Genomic DNA, 7795 nt, shown 5'->3' on the forward strand with positions numbered 1-7795 from the left:
AATCAGGTGATGGGTAACAGACCCGAGCACCTGATTGGTGGAGAGGTGGTTCAGTGTTAGGAGAGCGAATATTCATTCGCTTTCCTAACACACCTGGGTGAACTGCGAGCACCACGCATGGCGCTTGCAGTTCACCTGTTTTGAAGCCTATTAGAGCCTATTGAAAATTTTGAAAAAAAAAACACAATATTTATTACTTTTTGCTATAATAAATATCCCATATTTTTTTTAAAAACAATTTTTTTCCTCAGTTTAGACCGATATGTATTCTTCTACATATTTTTGATTAAAAAAAAATCCCAATAAGCGTATATTGATTGGTTTGTGCAAAAGTTATAGCGTCTACAAAATAGGGGATGGATTTGTCATTGTTATTATTAATTTTTTTTTATTTTACTACTAACGACAGCGATCTGTGATTTTTACCATGACTATGACATTGCGGTGGACAGATCGGACACTTTTGACACTATTTTGGGACCATTGACATTTATAAAGCGACCAGTGCTATAAAAATGCACTGATTACTGTATAAATGTGACTGGCAGGGAAGGGGTTAACACTATGGGGCGCTGAAGGTGTTAAATGTGTGTCCTGGGGAGTGATTCTAACTGTGGGGGGGGAGGGGACTGATGAGGGGAGGAGACCGATCGGTGTTCCTCTGTACAAGGAACATAGATCAGTTCTTCTCTCTCCTGACAGGACGTGGCTCTGTGTGTTTACACACACAGAGCCACGTCCCTGCTCTGTGATGAGCAATCGCGGGTGCCTGGCACACATCACGGCCGCCGGGCACGCGCATCAGGTCCCCAGTGATGCAGCGAGCGCTCTCTACACAATGCCGGGTAGCCGAGGACGTCACATGACGCCCGCCCGGAGGGACTAAGAGTTCTTGTTGCCGTCATTTTACTATACGGTGGTAGGGAACTGGTTAAACACTGCCTACTCTATCCAAAACTAAAAAAGTTTGGCTTTACAGACACTTTAAAGTGCTCCCCCAACACATTTTTTAAATTTACCACCACTATCAATAAACCTTCTCTTGGAAACACATCAAGATTAGGATGGTCACTTGCCTCATTTATTGAATATTTATCACCCCAGGCTAAAAAAACCTGCCATTTTAATTTTTTATATCGCTGATGGCCGTCTACTTTTTCCACTTTCTGTGGGCTGACCTACCAATGATGTTCATAGCAGATCTCGTACATTATCAGTGCATCTGTGTGGAAAAAACTGGCTGAACTTCTTCCCAAGATCTGGGAGGAATCCTTCCATTTAGCTACGAGAGAGCCCTGGAAGGTACTGGTTACTTAGCCTTCCCAGGAGGCAGCTGGCTACATCACCAGCCCCTGAAGATATGTAGAGGGGGCATAATTAGATTTTTTTTTGTAGGGGGGGGGGGGCATAAGTCCTTCTGACAAATTTGGAAACAGAGTTATGAATCAATGTATATAGCTATATTAGCTGTACCGATGTGTGTCTCAGCACGTTTATTCCATTGGATAGGGATGGAGGGAGCAGGTAGGAGATACTTGCAGCACTTTCATATCAATGAGCAAACAACACATTCAGGGAGGGTTTTCCAACCCATCTCTCCCCAAGATCAGTCACCTAGTAGTTGTCTGTGGGCACCCAATCATTTCATTACCAGTCGTTTTACCTCTGTGGCCAGCTTTACACCGAATGTTTCAAATTTTTCAACGTAAGCAGTGCAAAGTAATTATAGAACTCGTGTAAAATTTTCATTTGGAACTTTAACTTCCGATTCACTTCCTTAAATTGCCTTGTATTAATATTCAAGCACAAAGAAAGGAATATAGTTCCAAGTTTAGATTAGTTTAAACAGTTTACCGAGGGTGGGTCTTCCATTGCTTTGGAAAGTCAAGTTTTACAATGTGACATTTTATTTGCAATGGTCCTGAAATAACTAATTAAATACAAAGCTTCATGTCCACCTAAGGTGTGGCCTCGCAAGTCCACACTGGTTGTGTTTATCTTGTTTTTTTTCCATTAGCATTGATGTTTACATTGGCCTTGGACCTTCAATTCGGTTGCCAGTTACGTGAGCAATATCCTTCCAAGGAGAGAATATAGTCAACCATAAACAGCCTTTGGTGTGTCACACACATAGGTTGTACTTGATGGACTTGTGTCTTTTTTCGACCTCACCTACTATGTAACTATGTAACTATGTAACTATGTAACTGTGTGGTCTACACCCAATCGCTATCAAATTGTGAGGAGCAACTTGTGACGTGACAAAGTTTAAAGCATCCCATGAGTGTTTGGACGCCTACCTTGGCAACCTAGAAAAACTGTTTGTTAGATGGGAATTTAGGGCTTGTTTTGTATGGGATACACTCCGGATGCCTTCTGCACAAGATGACCTGTCTGTACTGGCAACCACACCAAGCCAGAATAACCTTTGTTTACTGGATATCTTTTAGGCCTCTTTCACACGAGGGATCTGTATGTCCGTTTTTCATCCTTCCATTTTCGGATGAAAAACGGACATACATGTATCCCTATGGAGCGTCGGATGTCAGCGGTGACATGTCCGCTGACATCCGACCCGCTCCGATCCGAAAAGTGTAACGGAGGAAAAAACCTACTTTTCCATCCGTTTTCGGATCGGATCGGGTGACGACGGACACTACAGTCCATCATCATCCGATCCCCTATAGGAGAGAGCGGCGATCTGACAGGTCCGTAGCTGCACAGTGTGCAGCGATGGACCTGTCATCTTTCTTCTCCCGATCCTCGCTGAGCAAGCGGGTGTTCACGGGGCGGATCATCACTGATCCGGCCCGTGTGAGAGAGCCCTTAGGATGCAAACAAATCAATCAAAAGAGGAAAACTAACCAGTTAAAGGTGTGGACACATTATGTATACATCCATTAACAGTGTATTTAATCTGATCTTCCTGCTCTTCAGGTCATTTGCATAGCACAGCTGTACTATGCTGGCATTTATGCTTCAAGCATAATTCCAGCCAACACTTTTTTCTTTGACAAAGTAGCGAATGATTAGAACCATTGTCAGTTTTTTATTTAATCATATATAATCTTACACATCAGCATTTACCAATTGGACATACACTCACTGGCCACTTTCTTAGGTACACCTTGCAAGGTTGGACCCCCTTTTGCCAGAACTGCCTTCATTCTTCATGGCATAGATTCAACAAGGTGTTGGAAACGTTCCTCAGAGATTTTCGTCCATATTTATATGATAGCATCGCACAGTTGCTGCAGATTTGTCGGCTGCACATCCATGATGCGAATCTCCTGTTCCACCACATTCCAAAGGTGCTCTATTGGATTGAGATCTGGTGACTGTGGAGGCCATTGGAGTACAGAGAGCTCATTGTCATGTTCAAGAAACCAGTGGAGAGATGGTTTGATCTTTGTGACATGGTGCATTATCCTGCTGGATAATTGAATCACATCTGATCGTGCACTGTTATTTTGGTGTTCTCTCATACAGATTTGTATACATTCCAATCTATTATTCGGTCTTTAGTGACCATGTTTTTTTAAAATTATGTGTTTTGTATAATAAATATATTTTTTGCAACATTTCAAGTACATTCCCTTACCTCTTTTTGTTGTTTAGATATTAATGCCTTTAAAGTCCACTTAGGGGTACCCATTCTTTTGTTCTAATTACTGGATGTGGCATTATATCTAAGTGAGCACTTTGCCGACCTCCCTTTTTTTTCTATGCTGCTGGAAGGAGCCATCAGAAGATGGGGACACTGTAGTCATAAAGGGATGGACATGGTCACCAACAATACTCAGGTAGGCTGTGGCTTTTAAACGATGCTCAATTGGTACTAAGGGGCCCAAAGTGTGCCAAGAAAAAATCCCCCACACCATTACACCACCACCACCAGCCTGAACCATTGATACAAGGCAGGATGGATCCATACTTTCATGTTGTTTACGTCAAATTCAGACCCTACTGTCTGAATGTCGCAGCCGAAATCAAGACTCTTCAAACCAGGCAATGTTTTTCTAATCATCTATTGTCCAATTTTGCTAAGCCTGTGTGAATTGTAGCCTTGGTTTCCTGTTCTTAGCTGATAGAAGTGGCACCCGGTGTGGTCATCTGCTACTCTAGCCCATCTGCTTCAAGGTTTGATGTGTTGTGCGTTCAGAGATGGTATTCTTAATACCTTGGTTGTAACGAGTGGTTATTTGAGTTACTGTTGCCTTTCTATCCTCTGGAAAGAGCCTGCCCATTCTCCTCTGACATCAACAAGGCATTTCCTCCACACAACTGCCGCTGTTGGATATTTTCTCTTTTTTGGACCATTCTCTGTTAATCCCGAGAGATGGTTGTGTGTGAAAATCCCAGTAGATCAGCAGTTTCTGAAATACTCAGACCAGCCTGTCTGGCACCAACAACCATGCCGCATTCAAAGTCACTTAAATCCCCTTTCTTTCCCATTCTGATGTTCGGTTTGAACTAGCAAGTCATCTTCACCACATCTAGGTGCCTAAATGCATTGAGTTGCTGCCATGTGATTGGCTGATTAGCAATTTGTGTTACCAAGCAATTGAACAGGTGTACCTAATAAAGTGGCCGGAGAGTGTATATTGTTCACACATCTGTATTGTTGTTAATGTGGATGTATGATTATATACAGTATCTCACAAAAGTAAGTACACCCCTCACATTTTTGTAAATATTTTATTATATCTTTTCATGTGACAACACTGAAGAAATGACACTTTGCTACAATGTAAAGTAGTGAGTGTACAGCTTGTATAACAGTGTAAATTTGCTGTCCCCTCAAAATAACTCAACACACAGCCATTAATGTCTAAACCGCTGGCAACAAAAGTGAGTACACCCCTAAGTGAAAATGTCCAAATTGGGCCCAAAGTGTCAATATTTTGTGTGGCCACCATTATTTTCCAGCACTGCCTTAACCCTCTTGGGCATGGAGTTCACCAGAGCTTCACAAGTTGCCACTGGAATCCTCTTCCACTTCTCCATGACCACATCCCGGAGCTGGTGGATGTTAGAAACCTTGCTTTCCTCCACCCTCCGTTTGAGGATGCCCCACAGATGCTCAATATGGTTTAGATCTGGAGACATGCTTGGCCAATCCATCACCTTTACCCTCAGCTTCTTTAGCAAGGCAGTGGTCGTCTTGGAGGTGTGTTTGGGGTCGTTATCATGTTGGAATACTGCCCTGCGGCCCAGTCTCTGAAGGGATCATGCTCTACTTCAGTATGTCACAGTACATGTTGGCATTCATGGTTCCCTCAATGAACTGTAACTCCCCAGTGGCGGCAGCACTCATGCAGCCCCAGACCATGACACTTCCACCACCATGCTTGACTGTAGGCAAGACACACTTGTCTTTGTGCTCCTCACCTTGTTGCCGCCACACACGCTTGACATCATCTGAACCAAATAAGTTTATCCTGGTCCCATCAGACCACAGGATATGGTTCCAGTAATCCATGTCCTTAGTCTGCTTGTCTTCAGCAAACTGTTTGCGGGCTTTCTTGTGCCTCATCTTTAGAAGAGGCTTCCTTCTGGGATAACAGCCATGCAGACCAATTTCATACAGTGTGCGGCATATGGTCTGAGCACTGACAGGCTGACCCTCAACCTCTGCAGCAATGCTGGCAGCACTTATACGTCTATTTCCAAAAGACAACCTCTGGATATGACGCTGAGCATGTGCACTCAACTTCTTTGGTCGATCATGGGGAGGCCTGTTCTGAGTGGAACCTGTCCTGTTAAACCGCTGTATGGTCTTGGCCACTGTGCTGCAGCTCAGTTTCAGGGTCTTGGCAATCTTCTTATAGCCTAGGCCATCTTTATGTATAACAACAATTCTTTTTTTCAGATCCTCAGAGAGTTCTTTGCCATGAGGTGCCATGTTGAACTTCTAGTGACCAGTATGTGAGAGTGAGAGCGATAACACCAAATTTATCACACCTGCTCCCCATTCACACTTGAGACCTTGTGACACTAACGAGTCACATGACACCGGGGAGGCAAAATTGCTAATTGGGCCCAATTTGGCCATTTTCACTTAGGGGTGTACTCACTTTTGTTGCCAGCGGTTTAGACATTAATGGCTGTGTGTTGAGTTATTTTGCAGGGACAACAAATATACACTGTTATACAAGCTGTACACTCACTACTTTACATTGTAGCAAAGTGTAATTTCTTCAGTGTTGTCACATGAAAAGATATAATAAAATATTTACAAAAATGTGAGGGGTGTACACACTTTTGTGAGATACTGTATGATTACATCTGTCGAATATTTTATGTGGTGGATATGCACTATTTAACCTTACATTTCTACTGGAGTTTAATAAATATATTGTTTTATTTAAATTGTGTTATTGTGAGTATGGTGCCTTGAAAGTCCCATTTTTTCTAGAGTTGACCCTTCAAAGACTTTTCTACTACTGTGGCGCCATACTCTATTCCCTGAGATGTGGTAATCTTGTTCACATTCTTGAACTTCTATTTTTAATCTTTTATGTAGCTTATGTTACAGTTATCTGGCATTAAAATAGCATTCCAATTGACAATTTTTTCACTGTGCAATGATGTTGTTTAGTTTCTAGAAAATAGCCTACATTTTTTTATTTCTTCTGATTGATGTGGATGTCACTACGGGTATTTTGCACCATAATGCCCGTACACACGGTCGGATTTTCCGACGGAAAATGTGTGATAGGACCTTGTTGTCGGAAATTCCGACCGTGTGTAGGCTCCATCACACATTTTTCATCGGATTTTCCGACACACAAAGTTTGAGAGCAGGCTATAAAATTTTCCGACAACAAAATCCGTTGTCGGAAATTCCGATCGTGTGTACACAAATCCGACGCACAAAGTGCCACGCATGCTCAGAATAAATAAAGAGATGAAAGCTATTGGCTACTGCCCCGTTTATAGTCCCGACCTACATGTTTTACGTCACAGCGTTCAGAATGATCGGATTTTCCGACAACTTTGTGTGACCGTGTGTATGCAAGACAAGTTTGAGCCAACATCCGTCGGAAAAAATCCTAGGATTTTGTTGTCGGAATGTGCGAACAAAGTCCGACCGTGTGTACGGGGCATAAGAATGCAAACACAACGTAACAATTTATTATATATGTATTTTACAGTAAAGGAAGAAATTCCTAGATAGGCTGCAATAAAAAAAAAAAATCCCGTGCATTGATCCTGAGCCATAAACACCAATTAGCTCCCACATGAATAGGTTGCATGTAGTTTATGTAAACCTAAGATAAGAGATCCCCCATTTCTCAGCAAAATATTTAAATAATTAGATCTCAATACTTTTTTTTTTTTTTTTATTAGAGATAAGCAAAATTGAATTTTTTTTTTCTGAAATTTGAGTGAAAATTATGGGGTGTCTGCAAAATTTTTGGCAAAAGGCTTTGGAGTTAACAGGACACAAGATGAAAGGAAGGTGTTTTTCCTTTTTTTTTTTTTTTTTTTTAAGATATTTCTTATGAGTTTTTTGAGGTGTGCACTGGGATTTAATCACTTGCTTACTGGGCACTTTGACCCCCTTCCTACCCAGGCCAATTTTCAGATTTCATCCTTGTCACACTTTGAATGACAGTTGCGCAGTCATGCAACACTGTACCCAAACTGAATTTTTATCATTTTTAGAGACAGATAGACCTTTCTTTTGGTGGTATTTAATCACCGCTGTGTTTTCTTAAAATTTATGTTAAACAAATGAAAAAAAAAAAACAACGATTTTGAAAGAAACCGTTTTTATTAGTTTCTGTTA

This window comes from Aquarana catesbeiana, linkage group LG10 (assembly GCF_042186555.1).
Source record: "Aquarana catesbeiana isolate 2022-GZ linkage group LG10, ASM4218655v1, whole genome shotgun sequence".
Classification (NCBI taxonomy): Eukaryota; Metazoa; Chordata; class Amphibia; order Anura; family Ranidae; genus Aquarana; species Aquarana catesbeiana.